The sequence below is a fragment of the Hyla sarda genome, chromosome 3 (genome assembly GCF_029499605.1).
Source record: "Hyla sarda isolate aHylSar1 chromosome 3, aHylSar1.hap1, whole genome shotgun sequence".
Taxonomy (NCBI): domain Eukaryota; kingdom Metazoa; phylum Chordata; class Amphibia; order Anura; family Hylidae; genus Hyla; species Hyla sarda.
Window position 1 is genome coordinate 391,074,853 of NC_079191.1, and position 23,066 is coordinate 391,097,918.

Consider the following 23,066-nt stretch of genomic DNA (forward strand, 5'->3'; position numbering starts at 1 on the left):
CCCCATAACACAAACCTAATCCTCTACATGGATTAATCGGAGCCAAAAAAATAAAGCATTTACTGAGCTAATGATGTTGTGTCTGCACATTAAGGAGGCCTCTGCAAATGTTTGTATTCCTTACCTATGTTATACCGACCCATCGCGGCTGTCATGTGGAAATAACTATATTTAAGCTACAGTAATTCTGATGGATCACCATACATCGATCTTATTTGGTTACCACCCAGGACTGTTTCTATTCCGGAAACAATGTCACTCTTGTTCAAGTTCTGTGTCTAGTATTACAGCTCCATTTGCTTAAAGGAGTACTCTGGTGCATAGTATTCCTGCTCCGTCCTGCCCGGGCTGCAAAAAAAATGAAAATAAACCATCACTCACCTTCCTGGGTTCCCGCGGAGCGCCACTACAGCTGATTGGTCCTCCGGTCCATCCTCTTCATACTTCCGGGTGTAACGAAGCGTCACATGGCGCTCAGCCTATCGCCGGCCGCCGCGATGTTCTGCCTCGGCCCATAATAGGCTGAGCGCCATGTGACGCTTCGTTCACACGGAAGTATGAAGAAGATGGACCGGAGGACCGATCAGCTGTAGTGGTGCTCCGCGGGAACCCAGGAAGGTGAGTGATGGTTTATTTTCATTTTTTTTGCAGCACGGGCAGGACGGAGCAGGAGTACTCTGCACCAGAGTACTCCTTTAAGCAAATGCAGCTGTAATACTAGACACAGAACTTGAACAAGTGTGACATTGTTTCCGGAATAGAAACAGTCCTGGGTGGTAACCAAATAAGATCGATGTATGGTGATCCATCAGAATTACTGTAGCTTAAATATGGTGGTGCTCCGCAGGAACCCAAGAAGGTGAGTGATGGTTTATTTTCATTTTTTTTGCATCCCGGGCAGGACGGAGCAGGAGTACTATGCACCAGAGTACTCCTTTAATGTATTTATTTTGTTTTTGTTTCATACAACAAAATAAAACTGGACATAAAATAGCTGCAGGCTAAATGCTTGATGATACAACCACAAAAGAACGACAGCATGCACTCACCACTAGAACTGCGTCTACAGAGAGTCCGGGATCACGGGGCGGCACACCAGGATGTGCCAAAGCGCTCAGAGGCAAAGCCTCTGAGCGCTTTGGCACATCCTGGTATGCCGCCCCGTGATCCCAGACTCTCGGACCCGTAGACGCAGTTCTAGCGGTGAGTGCGTGCTGTCGTTCTTTTGTATCTGCCTTTGTTCTACCTTTGTCAGCAGTATTTTGCCGGATCCCGGATTGTGACAGCTTACATAACTTCCAGTGGCAATATCAGAGTGATCGATACTGGGAGGAGTGCTCTCCTCTATTGTTCTCTGGCTACAGTTCTACATGCTGGATAAGCCGACAGCTATAACTCCCATTCCCCACTATACACATGCACACTCGGATTTGTTTTCCTTGAACCCATCATTCCTACAGAAAATTCCATTAAAAAAATTGCACCAGGACATTGAACTTGCTCAATGCTTTGGATGAATCGACTCCGCAGACATTGCCCTCTATCAGGACTGCAATGTGCGTGCGGTCCTAGCCTATCCTACCCTAGACTTATTCAGTCAGCGCTGGCCGCTCGTAGAATCTCTGGCCGGAAATGTTCTGCCCGCAGATTCTGTAGTGTGAACCCGGCCTAAAGGCCCATGCATGCTATGGATTTTCCAGTGCAGAATTCTACTTGGAAATTCAGGTGCAGAAAAGTCCCTTTGCTGCTAAAGGGGTATTCTGGCCAAAGACATCTCATCCCCTATCCAAAGGATAGGGGATAAGATGTCTGATCACGGGGGGTCCGCCGCTGGGACCCCCCAGATCTCCGTGCACCACCTGCATTCACTGCGGGGCTGCTGCTCCAGTCTTGGAAACCTCTGTGTTTTTGGGACTGGAGACGTCACTGATCAGTTTTCGACCACTGAAGTTCCCCCACTAAAAGAATGAACATGTTCATTCTTTCAGCGGAATATTGAGCAGAATGTACTGCCAGCTATGGGGCAGTAGATTCCATAGTGTGCATTGGGACCTTAAGTTTAAAAGTGAAGGCCCCTCATACACTTTATGGAGGAGCCATGCTATCAGCTGCAACATTTCTAGTTTCCATGCTCTTTAAAGGGGTACTCTGGTGAAAACCTTTTTTCTTTTAAATCAACTGGGGGCAGAAAGTTAAACATATTTGTAAATTACTTCTATTAAAAAATCTTAATCCTTCCTGTACTTATTAGCTGCTGAATAATACTACAGAGGAAATTCTTTTCTTTTTGGAATGCTCTCTGATGACATCATGAGCACAGTTCTCTCTGCTGACTTTTTATAATAATAATAATAACGCTTTATTTATTGTTGTCCTTAGTGGGATTTGAACCCAAGTCCCCAGCACTGTAAAGCAGCAGTGCTAACCACTGAGCCACCATGCTGTCCTTAGCATACATCTGCTATGCATGGTTGCTAAAATGGACAGAGATGTCAGCAGAGAGCACTGTGCTCGTGATGTCATCAGTGTTCCAAAAAGAAAGGAATTTCCTCTGTAGCATTCAGCAGCTAATAAGTACTGGAAGGATTAAGATTTTTTAATAGAAGTAATTTACAAATATGTTTAACTTTCTGCCACCAGTTGATTTAAAATAAAAAAGGTTTTCACCGGAGTACCCCTTTATTGGGAAGTTGTATGAGCCTTCCTAATGGTCCGTCACGGCAAGTATTAGTTATATTTTATTAACCAAACAAGTGTTTAGGAGGTGCACACCTTTTAAAAAAAAAAAAAAAACACACAGTTGTTACATTTGTTGTTACATTAATGTGAGGGAATACCTTACCACATGGCGGAGTCTACCTACTGAGGGGGATTACCTACCTACTCGAGGGAATTAACTTAATGGGTAGATTACCTACCTAGTGGAGGCACCTACCTAATGGGGGATTACCTACCTATTGGGAGCATTCACCCCATGGGGGGATTACCTACCTACTAGAGGGTAAAGACAAATACTATTACATGAGAATGATCCAAGATGATCATGACAGTTTTGCAAAAGTGGGCATGGTGTAGTACATGATATTTTCAAAGGGTTAAGAGTCCATTTTACATTTTAAAAAATTAATATCGGCTCCTTGCTAGTGTAGAAATCACAAAAATGGTTGTTGTTTTGTTTTTGTTTTTTTTAGGTTATTTTTTATTTAATTTTTTTATTTTAGTTATAGTTTTTTCTTAATTTTTGTGTGTGTGTGTGTGGGGGGGGGGGGGGGGTCATTCAATCAATTATTTAAATATAAATATTAATTATCATTTTCACTGCCCCTGCACTCACATTTAACCCCTGGACATGTAGTCATGGAATATTACGTGAGATGCTTTTTGACTGAATTTTCTGGGATTTACAATTTAACACTCGGCCATTTTGGCACACAAAAAAACCCCCACAAGAATGGCGCAAAAAAAACCAACATGAACTCTCGCATATCTTCAAAGCAACACAAGGGACCTATGAAAATGTAAGAAAAAAAAAAGAAGAGAAAAAGAAAAGTGGGATTGATATTGTCATAAAACAAATTACAATAGTCCACTAAACATTCATCGGCATTAACCTTAATAAAACTAGGGACAAGTATGCACGGCCATTGTTTCAACCATCATGCATCTTAGGCTATGTTCACATGTCTGAATCTCAGTGCGGACATTCTGGAGACTACGGACGCTGACATAATTTACCGGCGCTAGAACTGCACAGGAATGCGCCATCTCATAGACAGCAATGTATTCTGTGCGGAGTCTGCAGAAAGAATGAACTGGTTCATTCTTTCTGCAGACACAGAATTCGAAATATCCGTGCCGGAAACATCTGGCATTTAAATTCTGCCACGTGCACTTCACAGCAGAATCCCGTTGAATTTCCATGCACAATTTCAAGCGGAATTCCGCACGGAAATTCCGACGTGTGAACATGGCCTTAAAAGACGGCCATGTTCCATTTCGAAAGCATAAAACTAAATAAGGCTTTATGCCCAGCAGAGGCGAGTGGAATGAGTGTGTTAGGGTCCCATCCAAAGTTAGGCCACCTCCACGTGGTGGATAGGGGACATGTTTTGATCAAAAAGTGCATTAAGAGCCTCCATTTTTTGACCAAGAGTGTTGCTGCAACCTGCAACCCCCACCATCAGACATCTTATCGCTTATCCTTTGGATAGGGGATAAGATGTCTAGGGGCGGAGTACCCCTTCAACGCAGCTAAGATATATATATATATATTATTAATATATATATATTTATATATATATATATATATATTATTATTATGGATAATCCATGAAGGAAGGAAAGCGTTACTTTCCGAAACGCGTTAGTGCTTTTTGGCCTTGCGCTCTCCCTGTAGTAGTGACGTCACTCGCAGCGCTAGGTCACAGCACTCCGAAATCCACCAACAGTACAGCAAGCCAGTGAGACACCACCGGCCGGGGCAGATCTCCCGGCTAATAGGCTGACTGGAACCACGGACTCCTGAAAACTACTCCAAGCACAAAAAGTACAATGGGACAAGCTCCATACTATCAGGGACACGGACTGACAGCTTTTTCGGGATCTTTAAGCACAATATAAGGGACTAAGTAAGAAAGGAACAAGAGTGTTGATCGATTTTTTACTCTAGCCGTGCATTCTGCATCCTATGAAGAGGATACACTTGCTCTATAGGATCTTATGATGGAGACTTATGAAGAACTTCCCTCTGGGCAGAGATTCCGAGTACACTCCCCTTCAAGATTTTAGTAAGTGAGCCTCTATTATTAGGCTAGGTTCAGACTACGGAATTTCCACCTGCAATTCCGCTTTGAAATTGCAGGCGGAAATTCCACTTGCTAAAATGCACAGTGTAGTGAATGGGTTTCCGCTCACAAATTCACACTTCGGAATTTGTGAAGCGGAATGTGTGAACGGAAAATCCGCTTGGAAATTTCCACCTGAAGAATGGCGTTGCTCTTTCTTCAGGCGGAAATACTCGCAGAACACATTGCAGTCTATTGGAGACCGCAATGTCCGCGCGGTCCTAGCGCCGTCTGATTCAGTCAGCGCCGACCGCACTCGGAATCTCTGGAAATTTTCTGCCCGGAGATTCCGTAGTCTGAATCTAGCCTTACTTGTAGTTTTTTATTATTTGAGCGCCGATACACATTTCTATATACATATATATAATTATAAATTAGTAGAAATCCGCAGCACACAAAATGATGTAAAGTGCAAAAAAGAAATTCATTCCATATCTTGGTGAAAGTTACAGCGACGTTTCAACCAGCTCTCCTGGTCTTTCTCAAGCATGCTTGAGAAAGACCAGGAGAGCTGGTTGAAACGTCGCTGTAACTTTCACCAAGATATGGAATGAATTTCTTTTTTGCACTTTACATCATTTTGTGTGCTGCGGATTTCTACTAATTTATCTACATATGGACCATTGACCAGGGTTCGGTTCTGCGTGCACCATATTACCTTTTTTTTGGGGTGCTGCTTCCCTTGGATTGCTATATATAATTATATATATTTTTATTTTTTAGCATTGATTTTTTGCAGAACTATTGCTAACAATGGTGACTCTCAATAACTTTTTACACTATATAGGCCCAAACTTCATCCCTTCAGCACTTTGCTTGGTGGCGGTAACTCAAATTTTTTATCGTCATATGTAGGTCAACTGCAATACGGCACTACCAAGCCATGAAAAGTAAATATACACCGAAAAAATGTTTATTCAGATGACGGCTGTAGAGAAACTGCAAAAACTATAAAACCTTGTATGCTACAGATCAACCCTTACATTGGTGTTTCCTAACCAGGGTGTCTCCAGCTGTTGCGAAACTAAAACACCCAGCATGCCCGGACAGCCGAAGGCTGTCCGGGCATGCTGGGAGTTGTAGTTTCGCAACAGCTGGAGGCACCCTGTTTGGGAAACACTGTCTTACATCATAGAATACAATAAAGTATGATCTGTACATGAACAATGAACCGATGAATGCGTCTGGTCTCCAGCCGCTGAATAGAATACTGTATGTTGCAAATAGAATAATTTGGCAAAAAAAAAAAAAGATTGCACAATAAAGTGAAATCTTTAGTTTCGCCTTCCCTGATAATTACTGTAGTTCAGACAACAATTATTCGGGATATAATGATAGGATTAACGTTCCGATGCTATAAGCAACGAGAGGAAGAGACAGGAAATAAGGAATGAATCATCCGTGTTAAGAGGTACAATGTACAATGGAGCCTGACCTTATTAACACTCAGGATACAGAAGACTGGGGGAAACCAATACCTACTTGTACCAAAATATAAAATGCAGAATTACAGTCTCTTTTGGGAATAAGGTCATAATGGGCTTCAAAAGACATGACTGTAATGTATACAAGTACGGTGTGCAGGGATAGGCTTATGGGTCACTTTATAGGCTTTGTTCTCTTCATCTTTCCTTATTCTCCTATAAATGTCCATCACAAGCCAAAATAAAGCCTCACATAATAGAATTCATGACATTTCTCATACATAAAGATATAATCTAAAATAATAGATAGAGATAATGGCCCTCATTTATCATTGGAAACCCGACAGTTTTTTTTTTTTTTTGCGACAAGGAGCAGATATCGTGCGACAAACTGCAACAAGCCTTTCCTACGAACCCGACTCGGGGATTTTTCAAGCCGAAAAAAGGGGCGTTTCTTGATCAAAACCAAGGTTTCCAACTGATTTATTAAGAAACCCGACCAGACTTTTAGGGTTTCAGTGTCCTTTTTTTCCCACTTCTTCAAGCAGTGGGAAAAAAAAGTACACTGAAACCCTAAAAGTCTGGTCGGTTTCTAAATAAATAAGTTGGAAACCTTGGTTTTGTTAGGGAAACACCCCTTTTTAGGCTTCTAAACTCTCCGATACATGCTCTTATGTCAATAGTCATTATGCATTGTTTTCTAAACTAAAAAAAATATTGGTTATTTCTTCTGACAGGAAATTTGCTAATAACGCGAGAATTAGAAAGCTGAGACAAAAAAAAACCTGCCTGCGACCAAAAAAAAACAAAACCTGATTGCGACAAAACGTGCTACACAATAATAAATTGATAGGGAAAATGATGGTCGGGTTGAAACCAAAAAAACAAACCCAACCCTACATTTTTGATAAATCAGGGCCAATGTAAGAATAAAACTACCAATGTCCCTGTCACGATGCCGGCTGGCAGGTAGTGGACCCTCTGTGCCAGAGAGGGATTGGCGTGGACCGTGCTAGTGGACCGGTTCTAAGCCACTACTGGTTTTCACCAGAGCCCGCCGCAAAGCGGGATGGTCTTGCTGCGGCGGTAGTGACCAGGTCGTATCCACTAGCAACGGCTCACCTCTCTGGCTGCTGAAGATAGGCGCGGTACAAGGGAGTAGGCAGAAGCAAGGTCGGACGTAGCAGAAGGTCGGGGCAGGCAGCAAGGATCGTAGTCAGGGGCAACGGCAGAAGGTCTGGAAACACAGGCAAGGAACACACAAGGAACGCTTTCACTGGCACTAAGGCAACAAGATCCGGCAAGGGAGTGCAAGGGAAGTGAGGTAATATAGGGAAGTGCACAGGTGATTATCCTAATTGGAACCACTGCGCCAATCAGCGGCGCAGTGGCCCTTTAAATCGCAGAGACCCGGCGCGCGCGCGCCCTAGGGAGCGGGGCCGCGCGCGCCGGGACAGAACAGACGGGGAGCGAGTCAGGTAGGGGAGCCGGGGTGCGCATCGCGAGCGGGCGCTACCCGCATCGCGAATCGCATCCCGGCTGGCAGCGGGATCGCAGCGCCCCGGGTCAGAGGACGTGACCGGAGCGCTGCAGCGGAGAGAGTGAAGCGAGCGCTCCGGGGAGGAGCGGGGACCCGGAGCGCTCGGCGTAACAGTACCCCCCCCCTTGGGTCTCCCCCTCTTCTTGGAGCCTGAGAACCTGAGGAGCAGACTTTTGTCAAGGATGTTGTCCTCAGGTTCCCAGGATCTCTCTTCAGGACCACAACCCTCCCAGTCTACTAAAAAAAAATTTTTCCCTCTGACCTTTTTGGCAGCCAAAATTTCCTTGACCGAGAAGACGTCCGAGGAGCCGGAAACAGGAGTGGGAGGAACAGATTTGGGAGAAAAACGGTTGAGGATGAGTGGTTTGAGAAGAGAGACGTGAAAGGCATTAGGGATACGAAGAGAAGGAGGAAGAAGAAGTTTATAAGAGACAGGATTAATTTGACACAAAATTTTGAAAGGACCAAGATAGCGTGGTCCCAACTTGTAGCTAGGGACACGGAAGCGGACATATTTAGCGGAGAGCCATACCTTGTCTCCAGGGGAAAAAACGGGGGGAGCTCTTCTTTTCTTATCCGCGAACCTCTTCATGCGTGAAGAAGCCTGTAAGAGAGAATTTTGGGTCTCTCTCCATATAATGGAAAGGTCACGAGAAATTTCATCCACAGCGGGCAGACCAGAGGGCAAGGGGGTAGGGAGGGGGGGAAGAGGGTGACGGCCGTACACCACGAAAAATGGGGATTTGGAGGAAGATTCAGAGACCCTGAAGTTATACGAGAATTCGGCCCATGGAAGGAGATCTGCCCAGTCATCCTGGCGGGAGGAAACAAAATGTCGCAAATAATCACCCAAGATCTGGTTAATTCTTTCTACTTGTCCATTGGACTGGGGATGATATGCAGAGGAAAAATTTAATTTAATCTTGAGTTGTTTACAGAGAGCCCTCCAGAATTTAGACACGAATTGGACACCTCTATCCGAGACAATCTGTGTAGGCAACCCGTGAAGACGAAAAATGTGTACAAAAAATTGTTTAGCCAACTGAGGCGCAGAAGGAAGACCAGGAAGAGGGATGAAATGTGCCATTTTGGAGAATCGATCAACGACCACCCAAATAACAGTGTTGCCACGGGAAGGGGGTAAATCAGTAATAAAATCCATACCAATCAGGGACCAAGGCTGTTCGGGGACAGGCAGAGGATGAAGAAAACCAGCGGGCTTCTGGCGAGGAGTCTTATCCCGGGCACAGATAGTGCAGGCTCGCACAAAGTCCCCAACATCCGTCTCCAGAGTCGGCCACCAATAGAAGCGGGAGATGAGTTGCACAGATTTCTTGATGCCCGCATGACCTGCGAGATGGGAGGAGTGACCCCATTTGAGGATTCCGAGGCGTTGGCGTGGAGAAACAAAGGTCTTTCCTGGAGGAGTCTGCCTGATGGAGGCAGGAGAAGTGGAGATCAGGCAGTCAGGTGGAATGATGTGTTGCGGAGGGAGATCAACTTCTGAGGCATCCGAGGAACGAGAGAGAGCATCGGCCCTAATGTTCTTATCGGCAGGACGAAAGTGAATCTCAAAATTAAATCGGGCAAAGAACAGAGACCACCGGGCCTGGCGAGGATTCAGCAGTTGGGCAGACTGGAGGTAGGAGAGGTTCTTGTGGTCGGTGTAGATAATAACAGGAAATCTTGATCCCTCCAGCAGATGCCTCCATTCCTCCAGTGCTAATTTAATGGCTAGAAGCTCTCGATCCCCGATGGAGTAGTTCCTCTCCGCTGGAGAGAAGGTCCTAGAGAAAAAACCACAAGTGACAGCATGCCCGGAAGAATTTTTTTGTAGAAGAACAGCTCCAGCTCCCACTGAGGAGGCATCAACCTCCAATAGGAAGGGTTTGGAAGGGTCAGGTCTGGAGAGCACGGGAGCCGAAGAAAAGGCAGACTTGAGTCGTTTAAAGGCGTCTTCTGCTTGAGGAGGCCAGGACTTGGGATCAGCATTTTTTTTGGTTAAAGCCACGATAGGAGCCACAATGGTAGAAAAATGTGGAATAAATTGCCTGTAATAATTGGCGAACCCCAAAAAGCGTTGGATAGCACGGAGTCCGGAGGGGCGTGGCCAATCTAAGACGGCAGAGAGTTTGTCTGGATCCATCTGTAGTCCCTGGCCAGAGACCAAATATCCTAGAAAAGGAAGAGATTGGCATTCAAACAGACATTTCTCAAGTTTGGCATAGAGTTGGTTGTCACGAAGTCTCTGAAGAACCATACGGACATGCTGGCGGTGTTCTTCTAGATTGGCAGAAAAAATTAGGATATCGTCCAGATATACAACAACACAGGAGTATAACAGATCACGAAAAATTTCATTGACAAAGTCTTGGAAGACGGCAGGGGCATTGCACAGTCCAAAGGGCATGACCAGATACTCAAAGTGTCCATCTCTGGTGTTAAATGCCGTTTTCCACTCGTCCCCCTCTCTGATGCGGATGAGGTTATAGGCGCCTCTTAAGTCCAATTTAGTGAAGATGTGGGCACCTTGGAGGCGATCAAAGAGTTCGGAGATGAGGGGTAAGGGGTAGCGGTTCTTAACCGTGATTTTATTAAGACCGCGGTAGTCAATGCAAGGACGTAGGGAGCCATCTTTTTTGGACACAAAGAAAAATCCGGCTCCGGCAGGAGAGGAGGATTTACGGATAAAGCCCTTTTTTAGATTCTCCTGGACGTATTCGGACATGGCAAGAGTCTCTGGGGCAGAGAGAGGATAAATTCTGCCCCGGGGTGGAGTAGTACCCGGGAGGAGGTCGATAGGGCAATCATAAGGCCTGTGAGGAGGTAGAGTCTCAGCTTGTTTTTTGCAGAAAACATCCGCGAAGTCCATATAGGCCTTAGGGAGACCGGTTACTGGAGGAACCACAGAGTTACGGCAAGGGTTACTGGGAACCGGTTTTAGACAGTTCTTGGAACAAGAGGACCCCCAACTCTTGATCTCCCCAGTGGACCAATCCAGGGTTGGGGAATGAAGTTGAAGCCAGGGAAGTCCAAGGAGAATTTCTGAGGTGCAATTGGGGAGGACCAAAAGTTCAATCCTCTCATGATGAGATCCGATGCTCATAAGAAGGGGCTCCGTGCGGAAACGTATGGTACAGTCCAATCTTTCATTATTTACACAATTGATGTAGAGGGGTCTGGCGAGACTGGTCACCGGGATGTTGAACCTGTAGACGAGAGAGGCCAAAATAAAATTTCCTGCAGATCCAGAGTCCAAGAAGGCCACCGTAGAGAAGGAGAAGGCAGAGGCAGACATCCGCACAGGCACAGTAAGACGTGGAGAAGCAGAGAAGACATCAAGGACTGTCTCACCTTTGTGCGGAGTCAGCGTACGTCTTTCCAGGCGGGGAGGACGGATAGGACAATCCCTCAGGAAGTGTTCGGTACTAGCACAGTACAGGCAGAGGTTCTCCATACGGCGTCGTGTCCTCTCTTGAGGTGTCAGGCGAGACCGGTCGACCTGCATAGCCTCCACGGCGGGAGGCACAGGAACAGATTGCAGGGGACCAGAGGAGAGGTGAGCCGAGGAGACGAAACGCCTCGTGCGAACAGAGTCCATATCTTGGCGGAGTTCCTGACGCCTTTCAGAAAAACGCATGTCAATGCGAGTGGCTAGGTGAATAAGTTCATGTAGATTAGCAGGAATTTCTCGTGCGGCCAGAACATCTTTAATGTTGCTGGATAGGCCTTTTTTGAAGGTCGCGCAGAGGGCCTCATTATTCCAGGACAATTCTGAAGCAAGTGTACGGAACTGTACGGCATACTCGCCAACGGAAGAATTACCCTGGACCAGGTTCAACAGGGCAGTCTCAGCAGAAGAGGCTCGGGCAGGTTCCTCAAAGACACTTCGGATTTCCGAGAAGAAGGAGTGTACAGAGGCAGTGACGGGGTCATTGCGGTCCCAGAGCGGTGTGGCCCATGACAGGGCTTTTCCGGACAGCAGACTGACTACGAAAGCCACCTTAGACCTTTCAGTGGGAAACAGGTCCGACATCATCTCCAGATGCAGGGAACATTGGGAAAGAAAGCCACGGCAAAACTTAGAGTCCCCATCAAATTTATCCGGCAAGGATAAGCGTATCCCAGGAGCGGCCACTCGCTGCGGAGGAGGTGCAGGAGCTGGCGGAGGAGATGACTGCTGAAGCTGTGGTAGTAACTGTTGTAGCATAACGGTCAGTTGAGACAGCTGTTGGCCTTGTTGCGCAATCTGTTGTGACTGCTGGGCGCCCACCGTGGTGAGGTCAGCGACAACTGGCAGAGGAACTTCAGCGGGATCCATGGCCGGATCTACTGTCACGATGCCGGCTGGCAGGTAGTGGACCCTCTGTGCCAGAGAGGGATTGGCGTGGACCGTGCTAGTGGACCGGTTCTAAGCCACTACTGGTTTTCACCAGAGCCCGCCGCAAAGCGGGATGGTCTTGCTGCGGCGGTAGTGACCAGGTCGTATCCACTAGCAACGGCTCACCTCTCTGGCTGCTGAAGATAGGCGCGGTACAAGGGAGTAGGCAGAAGCAAGGTCGGACGTAGCAGAAGGTCGGGGCAGGCAGCAAGGATCGTAGTCAGGGGCAACGGCAGAAGGTCTGGAAACACAGGCAAGGAACACACAAGGAACGCTTTCACTGGCACTAAGGCAACAAGATCCGGCAAGGGAGTGCAAGGGAAGTGAGGTAATATAGGGAAGTGCACAGGTGATTATCCTAATTGGAACCACTGCGCCAATCAGCGGCGCAGTGGCCCTTTAAATCGCAGAGACCCGGCGCGCGCGCGCCCTAGGGAGCGGGGCCGCGCGCGCCGGGACAGAACAGACGGGGAGCGAGTCAGGTAGGGGAGCCGGGGTGCGCATCGCGAGCGGGCGCTACCCGCATCGCGAATCGCATCCCGGCTGGCAGCGGGATCGCAGCGCCCCGGGTCAGAGGACGTGACCGGAGCGCTGCAGCGGAGAGAGTGAAGCGAGCGCTCCGGGGAGGAGCGGGGACCCGGAGCGCTCGGCGTAACAGTCCCAAAGTCAGCCATGTCATCCAGTTCCAAGTTAATGGAAACAGACCCTCAATAACAGATTGTTAAGCCTCCTAACATTCACATTAAAATAGGAATAACCCTCTGGAAAATTTACTTTTTTATTGTAGATTTTACATTTATGTCTCTAGTAAATGTAATTGTCACATAGCTTAGGTGCTTTAAAGGGTATTCCTATAGTACCCTGACACAGTAGTTTCCCCAATGAGCCCCTTATACAGTCGTTTCCCCACTAATAGTATCCTGGTACAGTAGTTACCTCCCAATAGGGCCCTTACACTGTAGTTTACTCCTTAATAGTGCCCTCTTCCAGTAGTTACCTCTACCAATGCCCCACATAGTAGTTAGTCTGCCTAATAGTGCCCCCACACAGTAGTTGGGCCCCAGCATAGTAGGTAGCCTCCAAAAACTAGTTATTCCCCCAGTTATGGCCTGGAATTTATTTTCTACACATATTGTGGTACTGGATTCAATAAGGATATTAATTGTCCCCATAAATATGTGGTTGCCCAGTACGGGAGGTGTTACCCCATGCTCCTGCTGTCCTGTCAGGCAGCCTCCTTCAGTGTCCCCAAGGCCCCCCTGCACTTGTTTCCCCATTGTAAATATGTGTTATAAATGTAATGTTGAGTTATACTATGTGATATGTCATGTGATTGTTACCCAGGAGGTACCAGTGACTAGGTGATCCCAAGAGTGACATATGGGCTCCCTGCTAGTCTCCCCCATATAAGCCCTGGGTGGAGCTAGCTTCTCTCTCTTTCTTTACAAGTCTTTGCTGAGGTCCAGTGCAGTCGCCTAGTGTGTGTGTCCAGAGTGTTGGAGACCTCAAAGTCAAGTCCTGCAGCCACCATCAATTCAAGAAAGGTAAAGTCACAGTTTTATGAGTCAAGTCAAGTCAATCCCTGTCATCTGTCAAGTCAGCGTGGTCTGCATTCAATTGTCAAGTCCTGCTACAAGTCCCAGCAAGCCCTTAAGATCTCTGCGTCACTGGTCACCTCCTTGGGCCCTGGCTGAACTGTATAGACTTTACCAACAGTCTACCCTCAGTAAAGCTACCGTTGTCCGTAACTTGGCGTCGTAGTCTTTATTGCCCCTGTGCCCAGCCCAGGATCCAGCGGTATACCTTCAGGTGGTTATAGGCTAAACCACACCCTGGCATCATGAATACAAGGGGTTAATGCCATCTGCCCCTAGGGTAACAACATATGCCCTCATCACACCCATCTATCACAACTTTTGGCATCACGAACAGGATATGGGCGTGTGCCTTATGCCACAAGTCCTCCCCCCTAGTCTGAACTGTGTCGTCCAATATTGTCCAAAGTATGGCAAGGGCCGGAAGAACTGACCAATCAGAATGGGCATTCACTGGTACAACACCTGTATTCTTGAAGTGCATGCACGAAATTCCTGTCTGGTAGCACCCCCTACAGTACAGGGAAGTATTACATGTTCTGTACTAATTACCGGTGCCAGAATTAGCTTCTGCTCCTTTAGACACCAGATGAGGGTGGCTCCATGTAACTTTTTTGGGACACTGCGTGTACTGTACAGGACCCCTAAGAAGCTCCTGTCCTCTACATAGACAGTGATTTACAGCTCCCAGCAGATCTTTCTCACTATTATATGTAAGGACTTGCTTTATCTGTATTAGTTATTTACTTATTTTTCTTTATTCCTCAATTTTTCCTATTTTTGGATGTTATTTTGGTGTATTCAGAACCAATTACCAGGTTTCCATACAGTTATGGTGTCAACATACAATGGTTTCAACATACAATGGTCATCCTGGAACCAATTAATATTGTAACTTGATGGACCACTGTATAGAAAAAGTTTATAAAACACATAAACACATAAAAATGAAGAAAACAGAAAATATATAGAGAGTATATATATATATATATATATATATATATATATATACCTCTAAGACCCGACGCCCTAAGTGGCTTTGAAGCAAGTGCAGTGGCATTGCTAGGGCTGCTAGGACTACAGGTGACGTCTTCTCTATAGTGAGGGGAATACACAATGATATCAGTGACTACAGGTGACGTCTTCTCTGTAGTGAGGAGAATACACAATGATATCAGTGACTACAGGTGGCGTCTTCTCTATAGTGATGTGAATACACAATGATATCAGTGACTACAGATGACGTCTTCTCTATAGTGAGGAGAATACACAATGATATCAGTGATTACAGGTGACGTCTTCTCTATAGTGAGGAGAATACACAATGATATCAGTGACTACAGGTGACGTCTTCTCTATAGTGAGGAGAATACACAATGTTATCAGTGATTAAAGGTGACGTCTTCTCTATAGTGAGGAGAATACACAATGATATCAGTGACTACAGGTGACGTCTTCTCTATAGTGAGGAGAATACACAATGATATCAGTGACTACAGGTGATGTCTTCTCTATAGTGAGGAGAATACACAATGATATCAGTGATTACAGGTGACGTCTTCTCTATAGTGAGGAGAATACACAATGATATCAGTGACTACAGGTGATGTCTTCTCTATAGTGAGGAGAATACACAATGATATCAGAGACTACAGGTGACGTCTTCTCTATAGTGAGGAGAATACACAATGATATCAGTGACTACAGGTTGCGTCTTCTCTATAGTGAGGAGAATACACAAGGATATCAGTGATTACAGGTGACGTCTTCTCTACAGTAAGGAGAATACACAATGATATCAGTGACTACAGGTGACGTCTTCTCTATAGGGAGGAGAATACACAATGATATCAGTGACTACAGGTGACGTCTTCTCTATAGTGAGGAGAATACACAATGATATCAGTGATTACAGGTGACGTCTTCTCTACAGTGAGGAGAATACACAATGATATCAGTGATTACAGGTGACGTCTTCTCTACAGTGAGGAGAATACACAATGATATCAGTGACTACAGGTGAGGTCTCTATATTGAGGAGAATACACAATGATATCAGTGACTACAGGTGATATCTTCTCTATAGTGAGGAGAATACACAATGATATCAGTGATTACAGGTGACGTCTTCTCTACAGTGAGGAGAATACACAATGATATCAGTGATTACAGGTGACGTCTTCTCTACAGTGAGGAGAATACACAATGATATCAGTGACTACAGGTGAGGTCTCTATATTGAGGAGAATACACAATGATATCAGTGATTACAGGTGACGTCTTCTCTACAGTGAGGAGAATACACAATGATATCAGTGATTACAGGTGACGTCTTCTCTACAGTGAGGAGAATACACAATGATATCAGTGACTACAGGTGAGGTCTCTATATTGAGGAGAATACACAATGATATCAGTGACTACAGGTGATATCTTCTCTATAGTGAGGAGAATACACAATGATATCAGTGACTACAGGTGACGTCTTCTCTATAGTGAGGAGAATACACAATGATATCAGTGATTACAGGTGACGTCTTCTCTACAGTGAGGAGAATACACAATGATATCAGTGATCACAGGTGACGTCTTCCCTATAGTGAGAAGAATACACAATGATATCAGTGATTACAGGTGAGGTCTCTATATTGAGGAGAATACACAATGATATCAGTGACTACAGGTGATATCTTCTCTATAGTGAGGAGAATACACAATGATATCAGTGATTACAGGTGACGTCTTCTCTACAGTGAGGAGAATACACAATGATATCAGTGATTACAGGTGACGTCTTCTCTACAGTGAGGAGGATACACAATGATATCAGTGACTACAGGTGATGTCTTCTCTATAGTGAGGAGAATACACAATGATATCAGTGACTACAGGTGACGTCTTCTCTATAGTGAGGAGAATACACAATGATATCAGTGACTACAGGTTACGTCTTCTCTATAGTGAGGAGAATACACAATGATATCAGTGATTACAGGTGACGTCTTCTCTATATTGAGGAGAATACACAATGATATCAGTGACTACAGGTGATGTCTTCTCTATAGTGAGGAGAATACACAATGATATCAGTGATTACAGGTGACGTCTTCTCTACAGTGTGGAGAATACACAATGTTATCAGTGACTACAGGTGACGTCTTCTCTACAGTGAGGAGAATACGCAATGATATCAGTGACTACAGGTGACGTCTTCTCTACAGTGAGGAGAATACACAATGATATCAGTGACTACAGGTGACGTCTTCTCTATAGTGAGGAGAATACACAATGATATCAGTGACTACAGGTGACGTCTTCTCTATAGTGAGGAGAATACACAATGATATCAGTGACTACAGGTGATGTCTTCTCTACAGTATAGTCTTTCCTTATCTAATTCAGTTGGTACATATCACCGGAACTTGTTCTAGCTAAATTTTCCCTCTGTAGAACTTGAGTAGAACCCAGATGGTATGAAAACAATAATTATTTTAACCCAATGATGATAATATAACCCAATACCCAATACTAAAGTGAAAGTAAAAATCTGTGGTAGCTCAAAGAAGCTCATAGAACCCTGCAGTGTGATCGCAGGGGTTCAGTAAGCTAAAATGGCAGAGGAGGGTCCGATTGGCGACTAACTGATGTGGCCCGGCATAGCGAGACTAGATCAGTGGATCGCTGATCACACTGTATAATGCTATGCCATAGGCATGGCATTATACAGTGAATGTAATCTAATGATTGCATATAAAATATGAAAGTCCACAATGGGGACTTAAAAAGTGTAAAATAGAAATTTAAAAAATTCCCTAAAATAAATAAAACTCCATCCCCTAATACAAAATAAAACTACCCTTATTTTTCATCTTACAAAAAAAGAAGAAAAATTTACATATTTGGTATCTCCGCGTGCGTAATTGTCCAAACTACTAAAATATAATGTTTATGATCCTGCACGTTAAACAGCATAACAGTAAAAAAAAATACCAAACGCCAAGAGTACTGATTTTTTATTGCATTATATATCAGAATTTTTTTTTATGAAAAGCGATCAAATATGGGGATAGATACACTATATATATATATATATATATATATATATATATATATATATCTGGTTGAAATGTTTTAATGAATTCATTTGTTTTCAGCTTTCTAATTCATAGTAATGGAGAAAAGGTATAAAATTCCTCCCTCTACATTGTTCAGTCAGTTCCTATAGAAGTTAAAAAAATTAGGGCTCTAAGATTAAAATGCTGAGGATACTGTAATAATATACATTCTACTTGTAGCATTAGATCTCACCACTAGATGGCATCAGAGAATATGGTGAAGACTATTGAATAGCAGGCCCCATAGAAAGCTATGGCACTGGTTTTACTGGAATGTGTATGGAAGCCTGAGTGGGTTAAATTAAATCTGAAACATGTCTATCTTCAGCATATTATAGTGCAATGAGCTAAAACTTTGGATAGAAACTTATATATGTTCACATGATAGACTGTTCCTAGAGTAAGTTTATGGCGTTGTGATATTCACACTATCGGAGATACTGAGCCAGTGTATTTTTCAATCTTTAGCCTGATGCGGATTTGTTTACATCTTAGTATTCTTAGTACCCTGACTTATCTTTGTAACTTGCACATTAGCATTTAATTGGTATCTTGTGTACATAGAAAAGCAAGGCTGGTGCAAGGATTTTTGCCACCCTAGGAAAAACCTTAACCCCTTAAAGGACATAGCCCATTTTCACCTTAAAGGGGTACTCCGGCGAAAAACTTTTTTTTTTTAATCAACTGGTGCAAGAAAGTTAAACACAGATTTGTAAATTACTTCTATTAAAAATTCTTAATCCTTCCTGCACTTATTAGCTGCTGAATACTACAACGGAAATTCTTTTCGTTTTGAAACACAGAGCTCTCTGCTGACATTATGAGCACAGTGCTCTCTGCTGACATCTCTGTCCATTTTAGGAACTCTCCAGAGCAGCATATGTTTGCTATGGGGATTTTCTTCTACTCTGCACAGTTCCTAAAATGGACAGAGATGTCAGCAGAGAGCACTGTGCTCATGATGTCAGCAGAGAGCTCTGTGTTCCAAACGGAAAATCATTTCCACTGTAGTATTCAGCAACTGTATTATGGCACCAGTTGATAAAAAAAAAAAAAAAAGTTTTTCACGGGAGTACCCCTTTAAGGCCAATTATATTTTTGCGTTTTGGTTTTTTTCCTCCTTGCCTTGTAAATGTCATAACTCTTTTATATTTCCATTCCCAGACCCATGTGAGGGGCTTGTTTTTTGCATGACCAGTTGTACTTTGTAATTACATCACTCATTTAACCCTAAAATGTATGGTAAACCCCCCAAAAATATTTTTGTGTAAGGAAATTTTAACAAAAATCATGATTTTGCACATTTGGGGGGGGGGTTCATTTTCTACACTTTACGGTAAAAATTACATGTTTTCTTTATTCTCTGGGTCAATATGATTAAAATGATACCCATGGTTACTGCTTTTAGAAAGTCTGAAACTTTTTTTTTTACAAAATCAGTATGTTTAAAATTTTGACCACCTCGAACTTTCTTATTTTTCCATATTCAGGGATGTGTGGGGGGTTCATTTTTTGCGCCATGATCTTTAGTTTGTTTTGATACCACGTTTGCAGATATGTGACTTTTTGATCGCTTTTTATTACATTTGTTTGCAGTTTTATGTGACAAAAAAGCATGCATTTTTTACTTTATTTTTTTTTACGTTTACGCCTTTCGCCGTAGGGCATCATTAACATTATATTTTTATAGTTTGGACATTAACGCATGCAACGATACCAAATGTGTTTTTTATTTACCATTTTTGTACGCTTTTTTGTATTAATATGGGGAAAAGGGGTGATTTAAAACTTTATTGGGGGATTAAAAAAAAAAAATTCTTTCTTTTCCAACATAGGGCATAGCTGTTACGCCTAGCGCTCCGGGTCCCCGCTCCTCCCCGGAGCGCTTACGGCGTCTCTCTCTCCGCAGCGCCCCGGTCGGTCCCGCTGACCGGGAGCGCTGCACTGTCATGGCCGTCGGGGATGCGATTCGCACAGCGGGACGCGCCCGCTCGCGAATCGCATCCCAGGTCACTTACCCGTTCCCGTCCCCTGCTGTCATGTGCTGGCGCGCGCGGCTCCGCTCTCTAGGGCGCGCGCGCGCCAGCTCCCTGAGACTTAAAGGGCCAGTGCACCAATGATTGGTGCCTGGCCCAATTAGCTTAATTGGCTTCCACCTGCTCCCAGACTATATCTGATCTCTGCCCCTGCACTCCCCTGCCGGATCTTGTTGCCTTTGAGCCTAGTGAAAGCGTTACTGTGTTTATCCATACCGTGTATTGACCTCTTGCTATTGCCTTATTGACTACGATTCTTGCTGCCTGCCCCGACCTTCTGCTACGTCCGACCTTGCTCTTGTCTACTCCCTTGTACCGCGCCTATCTTCAGCAGTCAGAGAGGTTGAGCCGTTGCTAGTGGATACGACCTGGTCACTACCGCCGCAGCAAGACCATCCCGCTTTGCGGCGGGCTCTGGTGAAAACCAGTAGTGACTTAGAACCGGTCCACTAGCACGGTCCACGCCAATCCCTCTCTGGCACAGAGGATCCACCTCCTGCCAGCCGGCATCGTGACAGTAGATCCGGCCATGGATCCCGCTGAGGTTCCCCTGCCTTCTATCTCTGATCTCACCACGGTGGTCGCCCAGCAATCCCGACAGATCGCCCATCTAACCCACCAGCTGTCGGAAGTGTCCACCATGGTGCAGCAACATCAGTCGCAACTTCTGCCTCTGCTACAGCAGCAACCATCTCCTCCGCCAGCTCCTGCACCCCTTCCGCAGCGAGTGGCCACTCCTAGCCTCCGCTTGTCCCTGCCGGACAAATTTGATGGGGACTCTAAGTTTTGCCGTGGCTTTCTTTCGCAATGTTCCCTGCACTTGGAGATGATGTCGGACCAGTTTCCCACTGAAAGGTCTAAGGTGGCTTTCGTAGTCAGCCTTCTGTCTGGAAAAGCCCTGTCATGGGCCACACCGCTCTGGGACCGCGATGACCCCGTCACTGCCTCTGTACACTCCTTCTTCTCGGAAATTCGAAGTGTCTTTGAGGAACCTGCCCGAGCCTCTTCTGCTGAGACTGCCCTGCTGAACCTGGTCCAGGGTAATTCTTCCGTTGGCGAGTACGCCATACAATTCCGTACTCTTGCTTCTGAACTATCCTGGAATAATGAGGCCCTCTGCGCGACCTTTAAAAAAGGCCTATCCAGCAACATTAAAGATGTTCTGGCCGCACGAGAAATTCCTGCTAACCTGCATGAACTCATTCATCTAGCCACTCGCATTGACATGCGTTTTTCTGAGAGACATCAAGAGCTCCGCCAGGAAAAAGACTTAGATCTCTGGGCACCTCTCCCACAGTCTCCGTTGCAATCTACGCCTAGGCCTCCCGCCGAGGAGGCCATGCAAGTGGACCGGTCTCGCCTGACCCAGGAGGAGAGGAATCGCCGTAGGGAAGAAAATCTTTGTCTGTACTGTGCCAGTACCGAACATTTCTTGGTGGATTGCCCTATCCGTCCTCCACGTCTGGGAAACGCACGCTCGCACCCAGCTCTCGTGGGTGTGGCGTCCCTTGATTCAAAGTCGGCTTCTCCACGTCTCACGGTGCCCGTGCGGATTTCTCCTTCAGCCAACTCCTCCCTCTCAGCCGTGGCCTGCCTGGACTCTGGTGCCTCTGGGAATTTTATTCGGGAGTCCTTGGTGAATAAATTCCACATCCCGGTGACCCGTCTCGTCAAGCCACTCTACATTTCCGCGGTCAACGGAGTCATGTTGGATTGCACCGTGCGTTACCGCACGGAGCCCCTCCTAATGTGCATCGGACCTCATCACGAAAAAATTGAGTTTTTTGTTCTCTCCAATTGCACTTCCGAAATTCTCCTTGGACTACCCTCGCTTCAACACCATTCCCCAACCCTGGATTGGTCCACAGGGGAGATCAAGAGCTGGGGTACCTCTTGTTTCAAGGACTGCCTTAAACCGGTTCCCAGTACTCCCTGCCGTGACCCTGTGGTTCCCCCTGTATCCGGTCTCCCTAAGGTCTTTATGGACTCTGCCTGCCATAAGAAGTGCCTCTCCCCCCCTCCCAGTCCAGTCAGGCAAGCCTCGGTGCCTCCTCATGGCCCCCGTCCTGGTGTCACGCTGCCCCGTGCCAGGCCTCGCCCTCTGCCCTCCCTCCCCATTCCCACTCCTGCTGTACTGCCTGCTGTTGAGGAATCCCTCCTTTCTTTCCCGGTGTCCTCATCCCAGGGGAGGCAGTTACCGGACAAAGAGAAGGGGAGACCTAAGGGGGGGGGTACTGTTACGCCTAGCGCTCCGGGTCCCCGCTCCTCCCCGGAGCGCTTACGGCGTCTCTCTCTCCGCAGCGCCCCGGTCGGTCCCGCTGACCGGGAGCGCTGCACTGTCATGGCCGTCGGGGATGCTATTCGCACAGCGGGACGCGCCCGCTCGCGAATCGCATCCCAGGTCACTTACCCTTTCCCGTCCCCTGCTGTCATGTGCTGGCGCGCGCGGCTCCGCTCTCTAGGGCGCGCGCGCGCCAGCTCCCTGAGACTTAAAGGGCCAGTGCACCAATGATTGGTGCCTGGCCCAATTAGCTTAATTGGCTTCCACCTGCTCCCAGACTATATCTGATCTCTGCCCCTGCACTCCCCTGCCGGATCTTGTTGCCTTTGAGCCTAGTGAAAGCGTTACTGTGTTTATCCATACCGTGTATTGACCTCTTGCTATTGCCTTATTGACTACGATTCTTGCTGCCTGCCCCGACCTTCTGCTACGTCCGACCTTGCTCTTGTCTACTCCCTTGTACCGCGCCTATCTTCAGCAGTCAGAGAGGTTGAGCCGTTGCTAGTGGATACGACCTGGTCACTACCGCCGCAGCAAGACCATCCCGCTTTGCGGCGGGCTCTGGTGAAAACCAGTAGTGACTTAGAACCGGTCCACTAGCACGGTCCACGCCAATCCCTCTCTGGCACAGAGGATCCACCTCCTGCCAGCCGGCATCGTGACAATAGCACTGATCAGTATTATCGGCGATCTTCTGCTGTGGTCTGCTGAAAGGCAGATCAGTGCAGAAGACCCCGGGAGATGGACAGACGCAGGTGAGGGGACCTCTGATCAAAGAAATAAGGGGTCAGGGAGAGAGATGCCCCACCTGGTGGGATCAGAGGGGAGGGGGGAATGGAGTTTCCCTCCA

General features: G+C 46.1%; 1 protein-coding gene across 1 annotated transcript in view; it reads left to right on the plus strand.

Moving 5' to 3' along the window:
* The first annotated feature begins 4,679 nt into the window (after positions 1-4,679).
* Positions 4,680-23,066, plus strand: part of VPS54 (VPS54 subunit of GARP complex) — a 140,822-nt gene continuing 122,435 nt past the window's right edge. Inside the window, exon 1 of the mRNA XM_056567985.1 lies at positions 4,680-4,787. The gene's annotated coding sequence lies outside the window, so the exon portion shown is untranslated. The remainder of the gene's footprint in view (positions 4,788-23,066) is intronic.